This window comes from Palaemon carinicauda, chromosome 24 (genome assembly GCF_036898095.1).
Source record: "Palaemon carinicauda isolate YSFRI2023 chromosome 24, ASM3689809v2, whole genome shotgun sequence".
Lineage (NCBI taxonomy): Eukaryota > Metazoa > Arthropoda > Malacostraca > Decapoda > Palaemonidae > Palaemon > Palaemon carinicauda.
In genome coordinates, this window is record NC_090748.1 from 81,995,443 (window position 1) to 82,012,766 (window position 17,324).

The 17,324-nt window shown below is 36.0% G+C and overlaps 1 long non-coding RNA gene across 1 annotated transcript in view; it reads right to left on the reverse strand.

Moving 5' to 3' along the window:
- Positions 1-12,194, reverse strand: part of LOC137617876 (uncharacterized) — a 37,966-nt gene extending 25,772 nt beyond the window's left edge. The window contains exon 1 of the long non-coding RNA XR_011039687.1: positions 12,059-12,194. This is a non-coding gene — a long non-coding RNA (uncharacterized lncRNA). The remainder of the gene's footprint in view (positions 1-12,058) is intronic.
- Between the last annotated feature and the right edge of the window lie 5,130 nt (positions 12,195-17,324).

A 17,324-nucleotide genomic window follows, 5' to 3' on the forward strand; every position in this document is an offset into this window, starting at 1 on the left:
TTGGACACGAAAAATACCTAACTAGGTAGATAAAAAACACACATGCTTGTGTACGCTATAGATGGCTGCACATGGCCGAAGCCTTGCGCCAACAAAACACGCTAATACGCGGGTTTAAGACAAAAAATCTTAACACTGAATCGAAAAACAGAATTCAGGGTACTTAACATTGGTGCAGGGGTCATCTTCATCTTAATCATCTTATTTCATCTTATTTTTTGTTTGGGTTCCCCCAGGTCCCTCAGTGTGAGGCACCTCGTATATCCACCAGAGTTGCTAATGCATCTTCCAGTGTATTTTGCATCTTCCAGTCTTGGATGGTCTGGGATGCATCTTAAGTACTTATCGAGCTTATTCTTAAACACATCTACGCTCACTCCTGATATGTTTCTTAGATGAGCTGGCAGCACATTAAATAGTCGCTGCATTATCGATGCTGGTGCGTAGTGGATTAATGTCCTGTGCGCCTTTCTTTGTTTACCTTGCATATTTTTTGGCACTATTAATCTACCTCGGCTTGCTCTTTCTGATATTTTTAGCTCCATGATGTTTTCAGTAATTCCTTCTATTTGCTTCCATGCTTGTATTATCATGTAGCGTTCTCTTCTCCTTTCTAGACTGTATAGTTTTAAAAATTGCAGTCTTTCCCAGTAGTCAAGTAGTCAAGGTCCTTAACTTCTTCTATTCTAGCAGTATAGGACCTTTGTACACTATTTGCGCAATATCCTTTTGGTAGTGTGGGTACCATATCACATTGCAGTACTCGAGTGTACTACGTACATAAGTTTTGTAAAGCATAATCATGTGTTCAGCTTTTCTTGTTTTAAAGTCTGAATAACATTCCCATTTTTGCTTTACATTTAGCCAACAGTGTTGCTATTTGGTCGTTGCATAACATATTCCTATTTAACATTACACCAAGGTCTTTAATTGTTTCCTTGTTTGTGATTGTCTCATTATTAAGTCCCTTGTATGCATATACCATTCCTTCTCTGTTTCCATAATTTATTGATTCGAATTTATCGGAGTTAAATACCATCCTATTTATCTCCGCCCATTCATATATTTTGTTTAGATCTCTTTGTAGTGAGTTCCTATCTTCATCACAAGTAATTTCTCTATTTATTCTTGTCATCGGCGAAACTTCTCACTACAGAGTTTTCAACATCACAGTCTATGTCTGAGATCATAATAACAAACAGCAGTGCAGCTAATACCGTACCTTGTGGCACGCCAGATATTACCTGGGCTTCATCTGATTTCTCGTCATTTTCAACCACTATCTGTTTTCTGTTTTGCAGGAATTCTTTTACCCATTTTCCTATCTTTCCCACAATATTATGCTTTCTCATTTTTTTCTCTAATATATTATGGTCTACCTTGTCAAAGGCTTTTGCAAAATCTAGATAGATCACATCTGTGTCTTTTTCATTTATCATATTTTTGTATATGTTTTCATAGTGTGCTATCAGTTGGGTCTGTGTACTTTTTCCAGGCACAAAACCATGTTGACCTATATTAAACAAATTATTTTTAACCAAATGGTTCATTATTTTCTTTTTTATTACCCTCTCATACACTTTCATAATATGTGATGTAAGACTAACAGGTCTATAATTGCTTGCCTCTAGTCTTGATCCACTTTTGAAGATAGGGGTTATATAAGCTAATTTATGTTTAACATATATCTCGCTCATATCTACACTTTGTCTTAGCAGTATTGCAAGTGGCTTCGCGATAGTGTTTGCAGTTTTTTTTTTAACAAAATCGCTGGAACTCCATCTGGTCCGGCTGCCGATCCATTTTCAATTTCGTTTATAGCCTTGACAATAACTGCTTCATTAATATCTATAACCGTTAGATATTCAACATTTTCTTCTCTCATTTCTGTTTCATTATTCTCATTCGCAATTCTTGGTGTGAACTCACACTTATATTTTTCTGCTAATATGTTGCATACTTCCTTTTTTTCATTAGTTAGCCGTCCTTCAATTCTTAGAGGGCCTATTTCTATTCTCCCTTTATTCATCTTTTTTGCATAGGAGTAAAGTACTTTGGGGTTTCTTTTTATATTTTGAAGTGTCCTTTCTTCTAAGTCCTTTTTTTCATTTTCTTTCGACTGAATAATCTTTAGTTCTGCATTTTCTATCTTACATTTTATTTCCATCATTTTCCACACATTTTTTTCTTTTGCAAGATTTTTCTTCCACTTTCTAATTTTCTGAAATAAGATCCTTCTGTCTCTTGGTATGCACGTCTTTTGTTTATTGTTTTTTTTCGGTACATATTTTTCAACAATTTTCTCCAGTATTTTGTACAGTATGTCCGTATTTACCTGTACAGTATATTATCACTTACAAATACATTTTTCCATTCTTTATTCAGTTCATTTATTTCTGACCATTTTATATTCTTACTGTAAAAATTATATTTTCCATATCCTTCCCAAAGTTTTGTGCTTTTATCAATTCTGCGATCACTTGCTTTGGAATGGACTATCAATTCCATGACATTGTGGTCTGAAATTCCCGTGTTATACACTATTATTTCTTTAACATAATTCACCTCATTCACAAATACTAGATCTAGGACATTTTCCTTTCTTGTTGGAATGTGGTTTATTTGTTGCATATTATGTTCTAATAGCATATCTTGAAGCTTTTCAAATTGCCTCTTATCTTCTGCGCTACTATTACTCTCTTTTTTATATGTATACATACAACCACTTTCTTCTATCCGTTCTTTCAAAGCCACGAAAGAAAAGTTAAAATCTCCGGATAGGAGTATATTCCAGTCTTTATGGTTTCTACATATATCATCTATATTTTCTATTATTATGTCAAACTCCTTAGTATTTGGGGGTCTGTAAACTACAATATTCACTAGTTTTTCAAATTCAAATTCTACCACAATCAATTCACATTCTGTGTTGCTGTATTTTTCACAGCCTTTTCCTTGATTTATGTCTCTTCCATATATTGCGGTTCCCCCTTGATTCCTATTTTTTCTGTCTGATCTATAAGTTTGGAAACCCTTTATCTGGTCATCACTGCCAGTCTCTTGGGAATACCATGTTTCACTTATATTTAATATATCTATTTTTTCAATTTGGGTTAGTTCTTCTAAGAACTCTATTTTCCTTTTAGAGTTAGTCGTGCCATCTCAAAAAGGGTCCAAAAAAGCGCAAAAAAAAAAAAAACGGACACAAAACAAAGGGCACAACGCTCACGAGTCCAAAAAGAATAATGTCAGATGCCGCTGGTGTCGAGCGGTGGTGGGGTGGTCCTGGCTGTTGCGGTGGAGACCGCTATTACGGCACACCCCTCTGTGTATATTGACGAAGGAATATTCTAAATGGAAGACGACCTGTGAATAGTGGCTTTCACATGCCCTTTCTTTATACACGATGCCCATAAGGGTGCTCACGCGAGGGTTGTAACCTCTGCATACTAATGCTTTAACTTTCTCTGATATATTTGGAATACAGTGGAACCTCTACAGTGAACCCTCGCTACTTCGCGGTTCGACCATCGCGGATTTTTTTCATAACCCATGTATATACATATATCGCGGATTTTCCAGAAATATCGAAAATACCGCGATGTGACCGATGGTGCGAGATTGGAGAAAGTAAGGAAAATTGAATCGTGATTGATTTTCAATATAAATGAAACTTTGAGGAGCAACAAAGATATCATTTGTTAGAGAGATAGAGAGAGGTAAGGAATGGGAGGTAGTGAAAAGTAGCCCACAGAGAGAGAGAGAGAGAGAGAGAGAGAGAGAGAGAGAGAGAGAGAGAGAGAGAGAGAGAGAGAGAGAGAGAGGGGGGGGGGTTTAAATGTAATAAACAAAAAAATTTGATAGGTTATAACACATTGGTGCTTATGTAATATCAACTGTATACTGTAGACGGTTTGAATAAGTTAAGAAATGGTATAAATGATACTTTGTTAGTGTATTCGTACACACTCAAGAGCGGCAGCTAGATGACAGCTGATCTAATCACAGCCAAAAGTAAAAAAAAAAAGAAGTCAACAATACTCGATTTTTAAAACAAACCCGAAATTTAAAAACAAAAGTACACGCTTTCTTAATGTGCAATTAACTATTTAAAGAGTGGCAATTTTCTAGAATAAAATGATATTTCCCAAAAAATAGTGGTTTGCTGATGAAATCGGATGCCGTATTTTTAGCTATGATTGAAATGGATGTAGACTCGGCCTAATTATTTCGTTTCGTATTTAATTGACACTAAGAAAACTAATTTTAGTTTCTTCATCTAAATGTAAGTATTGTATAACACGAAGAGAGAGAGAGAGAGAGAGAGAGAGAGAGAGAGAGAGAGAGAGAGAGAGAGAGAGAGAGAGAGAGAGAGATCAGCTGTTGTACTCAAATGGCGTGTTTTTGTTTCGTGAGAATTTCATCGCCACGACTTTAACAACAACATACTGTACTGAACTTTACAATATTATACAGACTACTGTAATATGATAAAGTAAAATATTTGTAATCTATTTTATATGAAATGGGGCTATTTTTTTTTTTTGTTTAAAATTTACATTTACGTATGTAAAACAACTCTCTCTCTCTCTCTCTCTCTCTCTCTCTCTCTCTCTCTCTCTCTCTCTCTCTCTCTCTCTCTCGTAGATTGTTTTCCTGCTTTGCTACGTATGTATGATTTTATATAGATACGGTAAATAATATTTGTAATAACATATTTTATTAAAGCTTTTACTGTAATATCATTATTTATCACTTTCATCATGCGCGTTAAATTCCTTAGTTTGTTTACTGAGCGTACTTTATGACGCCGTCGTTTCAGGCGGCGTCATAAAGAAAAACATTTCATTTGGAAGTCCTAAGAAAAATTAAGTAAAACATTAGTAATAACCAAATCAACATACTGTACTGAATAATCAATATAATCGATGCAGAAACTAACCTATACACAGATGTGTAAATGCGTTTGTTTCTTCATTATAATCAGAGATAAACGTAAACAAAACATTGGTTGCCATTTTTTATCGTGCTTTTTGGCGTGTTTAGGAAACGCATGATATAAAGTCGCCCTTAATATTTGTGCCTGTTTTAGTTTAGGGTACGTTAGTACATGCATTAAGTGTTCTGTACATTAAAGGGTAGTTTGTTTACAGTACTACGTACAAGGGAAGGTTTTAAAAGTCTGAATATACATGTTAAATAAATAGGTAAATATGGTGTCACTACTTCGCGGATTTTCACCTATCGCGGCCGGGTCTGGAACCTATCTACAGCGATAAACGAGGGTTCACTGTACATACGATTGTCCTAACATACGAATTTTCCAACATACGAAGTAAAATTCCACCAAATTTCTGTCTCAACATACGAAGTGAACAATACGCTTACGCATGGAATTTTCTCGAAAGCATAAACCGTGGTTTGTTGTTGACGCCGCTAGACGGCAGCACATCGGAGGGACGCCAATCGAGCGTCACCTTGATCAGTCCTCTCATCTCGTGCGCATCGTGTGGTTGTCCTCTATTTGCTCAGTTTTAACAGTTTTTTATCTTGCCTTTTCACGTGTTGTTTTCTGTGTTCCGTAATCATGGGTCCTAAAAAGCTTAGTTTCGGTTCAGGAAGTAGTAGCAGTGGTGAGAAAAAGAGGAAGTCTATGCTTTCATTAGAATTAAAGCAGGAAATAGAAAAGCATTAGCGAGGTATACGTGTTAGCGATCTGGCTAAACAATATGGCCGGAATATGTCTATGATCTCGACGATCATAAAACAGGTCAGCCATTAAAGCAGTGAAACCTTCGAAGGGGAACACGATTATTTCTAAACGTCGTAGCCCCACTCTGGAAGAGATGGAACGCCTTTTGTTGATCTGGATAGAGGACAAGGAGATTGTTGGCGATACGATCACAGAAACGATCATTTGTGAGAAGGCCAGCACTATCTACAGTGACTTGAAGGCGGCGCGCTCTCAGGGTGACGCAGGGGAGTGTTCAGCCGATCCTACAACGGAGGAATTCAAGGCATCTCGAGGTTGGTTCGAGAAATTTAGGAAACGGACCGAGATTCATTCAGTTGTTCGTCATGGAGAAGCTTCGAGTTCGGACACCAAGGCTGCTAAAGACTTGTTAAAAAGTTTGAAAGCATCGTGGCGGAGGAAGGTTACGTAGAGCAGCAGGTGTTCAACTGTGATGAAACCGGTCTGTTTTGGAAAAAGATGCATAGTAGAACGTACATTACCGCTGAAGAGAAGAAAATGCCTGGGCATAAGCCAATGAAGGATCGGTTGACTCTTGCGCTTTGTGTCAACGCCAACGGGGACTGCAAAATAAAGCCGTTGTTGGTTTACCATTCCGAAAACCCTAGGGCATTTAAAGCACATAGAATTAATAAAGACCTGCTACATGTTCTATGGCGTTCTAATTCTAAGGCTTGGGTTACTAGGCATATCTTTGTGGAATGGGTAAACATAGTTTTCGGCCCTGCTGTCAAGAAGTATCTTCAGGAGAGGAATTTGCCTTTGAAGTGCTTGCTTTGTTTGGACAATGCACCTGCTCACCCCCCGCGGACTTGAAGATGATATCGTCAACGAATACAAATTCATCAAGGTGTTGTATCTTCCACCGAATACCACCCCTATCCTCCAGCCCATGGACCAGCAAGTCATCTCTAATTTCAAAAAGCTCTACACCAAGCACTTATTTAAGCAGTGCTTTAATGTCACGCAAAGCACCAACTTAACTTTGCGTGAATTTTGGAGGAGCCACTTTAATATCATGCACTGCTTAAAGATCATTGATCAGGCTTGGGAGGGAGTAACTCGTTGGACCCTGAATTCCGCTTGGAAGAAGCTTTGGCCTGATACTGTTGCTCCCAGAGATTCCAAAGGTTTTGGCCCCGAGAATGAACCTGTGCTTGCCGCCGAGGAAGACGTCGAAGAGATTGTATCCCTTGACAAGTCCATGGGTCGGGAGGTGGATGAAGATGACATCACCGAACTCGTCGATGAACATCACGAAGAGCTCACCACCGAGGAACTCAAGGAGCTGCAAGCCATGCAACATGATGAGTTCCAAGCGCAGTTGAGTGACTCGGAGGAGATCGAGGAGGTAGGCAAAATCTTAGGTACAGCGGAAATATGGCATATCATCAACACGTTGTTGATTTCATCGACAAGCATCACCCACAGAAACTTCAGGTTTGCCGTGTTGTTGCGCAGTTCGATGATGTTTGCTTAACGCATTTTAGAAAAATCCTCAAAAGCCGTACAAAGCAACTTTCACTCGATAGTTTCTTTAAAAAATCTTTAAAACGGTCTAGTGATCATGATGAAAAGAAAGAAAGTGAAGCGAAGAAAAGGAAGACCGAATCGAGTGAAAGTGATGAAAATTAAAAGTAAGAAAAGAAAAAATGTAAAAAAAAAATATAAAATTATAAAAAGGAAAAAAAAAATAAGCTAAGTTAAGTTAAAGTTCACATAGCAGTGTAAGTTAGTGTAAGTTATCGTACACGTTATCGTACAAAGTCACCGTCCCTACCTCCTCGCTGATCCTCCTGCGTAGAAGTCCCTACACCTGCGCTGGCCTTTCGCTAAGGTAAAGTGTTACATTACAATCCGTTTTTTATTTATTATTTCATTATCATTATTTTTTTTTTGGTTTGTAATATGTATTTATTATACAGTTATTGTATTAATGTCATGTGTAATTATGTGTAGCCATTTATTAAGGATTTATTATGGGTTTTTAGGCTGAGGAACAAATTAAATAAATTACCATGTATTCTTATGGGAATATTTGCTCCAACATACGATCGTTTTAACATACGAAGCAGTTTCTGGAACGAATTAAGATCGTATGTAGAGATATCACTGTATATGGAGAGAGTGGTCTTGCTAACAAATACCAAAGTTCTTGTAGTTTATATAGGAAACATTTATTTTAATGTTACTGTTCTTAGAATATTTTATTTTTACCTAGTTTTCTTTACTCACTGGGCTATTTTCCTTGTTTGTATTCCCACAACGGAACAAACTAGTATTAGAAGACAAATCACCAAATTTAACATTAAAAATTCTAAATTTCAGCAACTACATAAAATATACTATTTACACGAGTTAAACTCACAACTGCAGGTTTTCTTATAGTTCCAGTCTGGGAAACTATAATTTCACCCGGAAAGCTCTATTAGACGAGTGCACGAAACCTTTTGGGTCCTACTTGGTTGGGGTAAACGTGGTCCAAGGGTGTGTGTATGACGACGGTCTGCCCCATAACTCCCCTATTTTTAAACTTATCACCAAGAACATAGCAATTCAAGGTGGGTTGCACGGGGACGATAGCCTTATCCCTCCCCCATTAGGTAAGTACATACCTTTACTTTTACTTTTAGGGATATTTCTCGCCCTCCATCTGACACTAAGAGTCAGGCCTTGATGTGAGAAAATAATTTCTTTCCCTTTTATATTTTGCTCTGTATTTTTTCAGTTATTCGCTAGCATTTGTATTCAGGCTTAATAGTTTTCAGATCACTATTATAACACTTTCCAAATAGTTAAGACTTCAGGTTTTTCTTGAAAGCTGCCATATTTTTGCTATTCTTGACATCAAGTGGAAGATCGTTGAAGAGTATGTGCAGCATAACAAAAAGTTCTCCCTCCTATTGCATGATTCACACTAATTTTGAATAGTCTATATGGGTCAACAGCATGTCTAACTCATACAGCAGTGCTAATAGCTTGCGGGTAGGGGACCACGCAATCACGAAGATATTTAGGCTTATCACTTGTAAGTGCTTTGTGAGTCAACAAACAAATCTTAAATCCAATTCTAGCCTTAATAGGTAACCAGTGTAGATCCATCAGTGCAGGGAGTATTCTCTCCCGAAATTTAATGCCTTTTATCAGTCTAGCCGCCCGGTTTTGCACATTTTGAAGCTTTCTTAGTAGTGTATTGGGCAATTTATAGTAGAGAATTGCAATAATCAAGCCTCGATATTACGTGACTCGTCACTAAAATTTTTGTACTGCTCTCTGTTAAATATTTTCTGATATTTATAGTAGAGAATTGCAATAATCAAGCCTCGATATTACGTGACTCGTCACTAAAATTTTTGTACTGCTCTCTGTTAAATATTTTCTGATAAATGCTATGTTTCTCAGGTGATAGTTACACACTTTCACTGTGTTCACTATTTGATCCCTCATTGACAAATTACAATCTATCAGGACACCCAAATTTTTCGCAACAGGCACAATCATAACATCAGCGTCACCAATTTTTATACTTTGAAATAACTGGTAATTCTTCAAAGCCACCTTTGTGCCAAAAAACATAATTCTGTTTTATCATCATTTAATTTAAGCTTTTTCCTCTGCATACATGTTCTTATTTCACTCATTATCTCATCAATTTTCTTCTTTGTATCTTTTGTTGAAATTGAAAGGTAGAACTGAGTATCATCTGCATATAGTTTAAAGCCCACTTTTTGTTTTCTCAAGATATGTGATAGCTCGATAGTATATATGTTGAACAAGATAGGGCCCAGAACACTAACCTGTGGTACACCTCTCGGAAAATTTACAGTTTCATCCATTATGGGAAATCTATTATAATAATATATTTCCCGAGTAAAGCAAGTCTTTTGTAGTATTTCTGTAAAATATTATCTGTCACAAATGCCTAGTTCTTTATATATCGACGATCAAACTCACGCTACTCATGTCTTCCTCCCAGATATTTTCTAAGTCTGTTGTTATTGTTGACTGTGTCTTGTATTTGCTTAAATGAGCCCTGTAACCACTATAATCCGCTGACAAACTAGTCCACTACGAAGTCTTACACGTTTGGCCAATCAGAGCGCCTGTCCACTATGACGTCATACATATTTGGCCAATCACAGCGCGACAATACAATATCTTCCCAGGCATTTCATTTCGTTTTTAGACATGGAGACCATAGAAAGGGCGTCATCTCATGTTGCACAAGAAGTTGAAATTCCATTTTCTTGTCCTGACTGTTTCGTAACTTAGTGCATGTGTGCCAGAGACACAATTTAATTTTACAAAATCAAAATTGGCCTGCATGTCAAGGAACCTTCCCAACGGCTTCACGTTTTCGTCAAAGCAGCAACACATCTTGATGAACCAACAGTTTAAGGTAAGCTTCATTAATTTATAGAGTATATTATAATGGTGATAGTATAACGATGTACGCAGCAGTACCATCCCTTTGGATTTGGTTTGATGGATGTGTTAGGTAGTGGCTGTAAGGGGGGGTGGCCTCGCAGGGGTAGGCCTAGGTAGGGGTACAGGGCCCTAGGTTAGGTGGTTGTATTAGGTTCGGTAGTGTCCCAAAATTCACTGTGGCCTTAAGGGGGGGTCGCAGGGGGGGTGGAGCCCCCCCCCCCCCCCCCCCGGTAGGCCTAGGTAGGGGTACAGGGCCCCTAGGTAGGGGTACAGAGCCCCTAGGCTAGGTTAGGTGGGTTTATTAGGTTCAGTAGTGCCCTGAAAATCACTGTGGCCTTAAGGGGGGGTCGCAGGGGGGGCGGAGCCCCCCCCCCCCCCCGGTAGGGCTAGATAGGGGTATAGGGGGAGGGGTGGTGGAAGGATAAGTATTCATTTATTGCAAATATCATTTGACGCCCCCCCCCACCCAAAACCCCGGTTCCCACCTGGTGTCCCCCATAATTGTTGGGATGAAGTAGGGTCTTTCTGCATTCTAGAACAACTTAGTAAATCTCCAAATCGGATGGTTTGCGGTCAAAATAAACGTTAAATTTGTTGGAACTACACTATTTCTGATGCAACAAATATATTTTTATTCCAGTTTCCCCATAATGGATGAAACTGTAAATTTACCCACCTTTCATAAGAATTCTCTCACTATATCGGTTTCCATAAACTTCTACAATAGTCTTCCTGTTCGTTAAGTAGCTTTGCAAGAATTTGTGCTTCCTCAGTCACTCCAATGGACTTTAAGTCGTCAAGTAAGTACTGTACTCATGCACACCAGTATCGAAAGCAGCACTAAGCTCTTAACATAATCAAAATTCCACTTTCCCTCATCAAGACGACCTATCATATCATTCATTATTGAGCATAAGGTAGTTTCTGTAGAGGGATTAGCTCTGTAGACAGATTGATTTTCCGGGAATACCTCTAACTCATCAATATGTGCCCATAATTGCTCACTTATGATTTTTTCAATAAGCTTCGACATGTAGGATAAATTTGAAATGGGCCTATATGAATTTAGTTCGTTTACATCACCTTTTCCTTTGTATATTGGTTTGATCAACACAGTTTTTTCATAGCTAAGAAAACTGGATTGTGATATACTTAGGTTAATTATATTTAGGTAAATATTATATACAACTTGCTTGTTTGGAGCATCACTTATTGAACTATTTGGGAAAGGGTCGTTTCCACAATAAGTATTTTCATCTCTCTCATAACCTTTTAACAAGTCACGCATATTTATTTCCTTAAATTTTATTAAATTCTTCCCCTCCTTCACTAGCATAACTGACTGTCCTAACTGATTTTGGGGGAAACCTCTATTAATTTTATCAATTTTTTCATTGAAGAATATGGTAAATTTCTCTGCACAGACATATTTTTTCTTTAATCCTATCAAATCATCTAGGTTTTTGTGAAACATTGTATATCAGGTCGGGAAGTTGGTTTTACTAATTTAGGTTAGATATGCTCTATGCACAGAGTCCTGTCCGTCGTTCTACAAAGTCTCCGAGGGGTATTTTTCATGAATTCGTAAGTAATCATGCTCTTAATGGGGAATAGCCTTGGCCATTACATTCCGCTTCAATAAGAGTAAGAGCCCACATTGGCATAAAGCCAGGTTACATTAAAAACTAAACAGTATACAGTAGACTAGATTTCAAGGTAAAACAGCATTAATTTTTTGAAAATGTTTCCTTGCCAGGAAATATACTAAAACCAAACTATGTAGGGTTACCCGTGAGAATTTTACAATTCAGAACAAGTGACAGGGAATTTCTTCTGAACAATAACTTAAATACGTTAATAACTTAAAATTGGACCTACATTTACAAAGCATGTGATGAATGATCTCACTTTATCAAGGAAATAGATGATTAATTCTGCCGGTACAAAGTTCCTTGTTAGACGTTAATGGTAGGGGCTACGGACACAAAGTTACACTTACAGAGTCACTCAGTCAGACAGTGACGTTGTGTAACAGTACTGAAGTGACGTCACGTGACCTGGACAATTTATTGACACTTGACAGTTGGTTCAAATTTATTTTATCAATGCGATTTTAAAATACTGTGAACTAAAAAATCTTTGAATTGAGTATTCATAAATACATCATATCAAGTATCTATATTTTGGTAAGACTACTTGAAAATACGACTGAACATAAAATTTAACGCACCTTGGCAACTCTCACGAATCTCGAAGTTCTGCGATTTTGTCCATCCGGGAATTTTTTACTGGTAATTGAAAATTATTAATAAAAAGTAAATGAATATATTTATTAGATAAAAAAAAGTTGCATTGACTTAAAGAGTTATATGGTATGAATCTGACATACCTAGAATATTAGTATGCACAGAAACGATACAAATATGTAAATGCAGCCTACTGAAGTAATTTTGTACATACATAAAACGTTCCATTCATGCTTAAAAGTTTTATATACTGTATACACACACACACACACACACACACACACACACATATATATATATATATATATATATATATATATATATATATATATATATATATATATATATATATATATATATATATATATATATATATATATATATATATATGTGTGTGTGTGTGTGTGTGTGTGTGTGTGTGTGTGTGTGCGCGCGCGCGGGCGCGCGCTATTCGACATTGCTTTGTGTATTCAAATTAATGCACCTAACTGTATAAAAATAAAATTCAAATTTACATGGAAACGCAGAAGTAAAGAATTGGCCGAACGTCTTTACAAACAAGCAAACAAGGTGGTTCTTTCATGATAAATATTGAACCTTGCTAACAGTAACTTTACCGACCTCTAAAATAAATGGAGTCTCATTAACATAGTTTAGCAATACAAGAAATTGTAAATAATTGACGTTCGTAATCATTAATGCCAAAAATAATGGCCTTTGGTCTCCAACCCTTAATATTATCATAAAAATCCTTTAAAACAACTCTCCCTTATTATGAAATGCCCAGAAGTGACTAGTAACAACAATAATAAGAATAGGGAAGTGGGGATTAAGGGGAAAGGAAGAGTAACCCTGGATACAATCAAGTTTACAGCTCAAAGATAGGTAGCCTACTCGGGATGGGAAAGATTAAGGAAATAGGGAGAAAGAGAAGTACAGGAGAAGAATAAAAGAGTGGGACAGACCAAAGACTATATACTGAAGGAAGATAGGAAGGCTCAGGCTTCTAACACACAAATGAGTGTGCTATGAAAAGATGCCAGATACTCCCATGCGAAACAAATGGCGCCATCTCTTGAGCGAGCAACCAAACATTCAGAGCGGTAATGCTTACGGGTATATAGGATGGAATTCGATTGTAAATTTCGCGACATATTTGTTCATAATTTGCATTACTCTGTCAGTTTATTTTACTCATATATTCATGATGTTCTTAAATTTTAGGTAACTAAATTGTAAATTATGTTTCTCAGTATTTTTTAGAAATTCAATAGCTATATCTCTTATGATTTAGTTAATTTTCTTGCAAATTTAAGTATTGTACAGTGTATTACAACCATTTTTAAATGTTCTATACAATACCACATTCGAATAAATTAAAACATATTGTATATCTGCTTTGTTAAACATAGCCACAAATGCTTATGTGTAGGCATACATTTAATTGCAGTATGTAGGCCACTGTAAGATGGAGAGATATTAGGTATAAAAACACAATTGTATTTTATTTTTATTGAAACGGAAAAGCATGATGCACTCATGTATAGTTTAGTATTATAAACTAATAAATGTATAAATGTACAATCAGAAGGATCAAAATAACACAAAATTATATCACACACAAAAATAATCAAAGGGGGGTTGGAAATAGAAATAAGGTAGCATACAAGCCAACAAAAAAAAAATGAAAAACAAAAGAGATTTACTGTGGATGCCTTGCCTTAATCTTACATCCAATATCAGTGGGGCTTACTCATTAGCAGCACATACTGCATGTATTATACTGTTGGGACTCACCGTTCTTTGTCCTTAGGGAACCTGTGAAATACCAAATGAGGATCGGTTTCTTTTTGTTTATGGCACACAACACACTGGTGTGACTTCTTTACTGTCGGCGCCATTTTTTCGTTTGAGTCAACTATCAAATTCTGAATATAAACAAACAGACGACAAACGATGTATACCTACAACGCCATCTAAAATCGGAGCAACCAACTATTGTGTTCACTTTGGAGTTGCTAGCTAGCGTATTAACATTCTATTTTGAGCCTTCCTATCTTCCTTCAGTATATAGTCTTTGGGACAGACCCTCTTGCGATATTAGGGAATTGGTGTATTGTAATTTCTCTCTCTCTCATAGCTTGGTTATAGTTCTTGATATATCCATTTGTTTTAATGATTAATTATTTTATCTTTAGTGTAAAATTATATATATACATATAATCTAATTTTTAACTGTTGTTGTGGGGATTTTTTAAATTAGCATAATTGTTCTCAGTCGTATTTTTCCTATTTAATTTATAAGTTGCTTTAGTCTTTAATAACTTACTAGTCATTAAAGACTAAAGCAACTTATAAATTAAATATAAAAAATACGACTGAGAACAATAATATTAATTTAAAACATCCCCACAACAAGTTAAAAATTAGATATATATATGTATATATATAGGCTATAGGCTATATGTATATATATATATATATATATATATATATATATATATATATATATATATATATATATATATATATATATATGTGTGTGTGTGTGTGTGTGTATTTATATATACTGTATATATAAAATTTTACACTAAAGATAAAATAATTAATCATTAAAACAAATGGATATACCAAGAACTATAACCAAGCTATGAGAGAGAGAGAGAGAGAGAGAGAGAGAGAGAGAGAGAGAGAGAGAGAGAGAGAGAGAGAGATCTCCGTCATTCCCTGTTCATTGTTGAGATACTACCGCTATTATTATTATTATTATTATTACTTGCCAAGCTACAACCCTAGTTGGAAAAATAGGATGCTATAAGCCCAAGGGCTCCAACAGGGAAAATAGCCCGGTAAGGAAAGGAAATAAGGGGAAAAAACCACTAGAGAAGTTTAAGAACAATAATAACTTTAAAATAAGTTTTTCATATATATCGCATAAAAAACTTGAAAATAATGAGAGGATAAAAACTTTAGAAATACAAAAGGAAGAGAAACAAGATAGAATTGCTGCTTCAGTGTAGGCTACCCTCAAACAAGAGATCTCAAACCGAAGACAGTGGAAGACCATGGTACAGAGGCTGTGGCACTATCCAAGACCAATGTTTGATTTTGGAGTGTCCTTGTCCTAGAAGAGGTGCCTACCATAGTTAAGAGTCTATTCTACCCTAACCAAAAGAAAAGAAGCCACTGAACTTCTTGAGAGAAGAACTATATGGTAATTTCAGTGTTGTTAGTTGTACGAGGAAAAGAGAATGTGTAAAGAATAGGCCCGACTATTCTGTGTGTGTGTTGGCAAAGATAAAATGTGCCGTAACCAAAGATATGGATCCAATGTAGTACTGTCTGGCCAGTCAAAAGGACCCAGTAATTCTTTAGTGGTAGTATCTCAATGGGTGGCTGGTTCATTGGCCAAACTACTACCTTTAGAGAGTTATTTGGTCCTTTGACTGGCCTGACAGTACTAAATTGGTTCCTTCTCTGGTTACGGCTCATATTCTTTTTGCCTACAACATACACTGAATAGTCTGACCTATTCTTTACATATTCTGTTTGTATACCTGACAACACTGAGATTACCAAACAATTCTTCCTCGCTCAAGGGGTTAACTACTGAAATGTGATTGTCCAGTGGCTACTGTCCTCTTGGTAAGGGTAGACGAGTCTCTTTAGCTATAGTAAACACATCTTCTAGGAAAAGGACATTCCAAAATAGTACTGGTTATGATATAAGAAACATTGCTTTTATAAAAAAAAAAAAAAAATTACCAAACATTCTGTAAAGAAACTTGGGATATGCTGTTAATGGCAGAATTGACTACTGTAACTCCATCTACTATAATTTACCAAAAGTACAACCTAAGGAATTACAAAACATAATAAGAGGAGGAGCAAGACTGATAAAAGGTGTCCCACCTCAAGAAAAGATCACTCCTATACTAATTGACTTACTCTGGCTGCCTATTAAATTGAGCATCGAGTTTAAAATATGTAGTATAACCCATAAAGTTATCAGAACTGGACGTTCAAAATATCTAAGAGAATTGCTACACATTGTGCATTCAATAAATCATGTTGACACGAGAATAGTTGAAGATTTTCTTATTCTGTGAGTGCTTTGATAATGATGATTTAACAGTAAATGACCAATACATGATGTGAAATGTTGAATGCTTTCGAACGAACACGATAAAATGACTGTTGAGGTCCTGTAGAGAGTAGGGTTCTCCTGCCGTATAGTACCAGAAAAAACAACACTTTAAGTAAAATAGTTATATGTATATATATACAGGTAGTGCTCGACTTACGACGATTTGACTTTACGATGATTTTTTCAGGGTGATGACGTCACAAGTCTATCGGAAATAGTACGCTAATTGGACAAATATTTCTTTGGAAGTAATCTTTTTTTTGTATAAACATAAACTGATTTATCTATGTAAATTATTTTCTTTTATTGATAATATACAGTACCTATTTTCAGTAAAAAGTATATAAAGAAGTTTTAATATCTTCCGATTTCATATCAATGTCTGGTGACGTCAAATTACTGGCGGAAAGCGACCGGGCAATACAGTGATTTCCTTCCAATAGGCTAACGATTAATATTAGTATTCCCATTATGGAAATATCAAGTAATGATACAAACTATTTCATGGCTCTGAATCGATTGTCATGAGTACTATGTAGCGTAAATTTTATTCTACGCTGTTTTATTTAATACAGTACCTGGTAATAAATCGATATTTATCTAAAAAAAGTAAACTAATAGGACAAATATTTTCCTAGAAATAATATTACCTTTTACATTATGAAAATGAAATATATTTGCTTGGTAAGTTAGTATTTTCATTCACTTCTTGCAAGAAAAAAGAAAAGGGATTTACATATTTTGCAAGTCA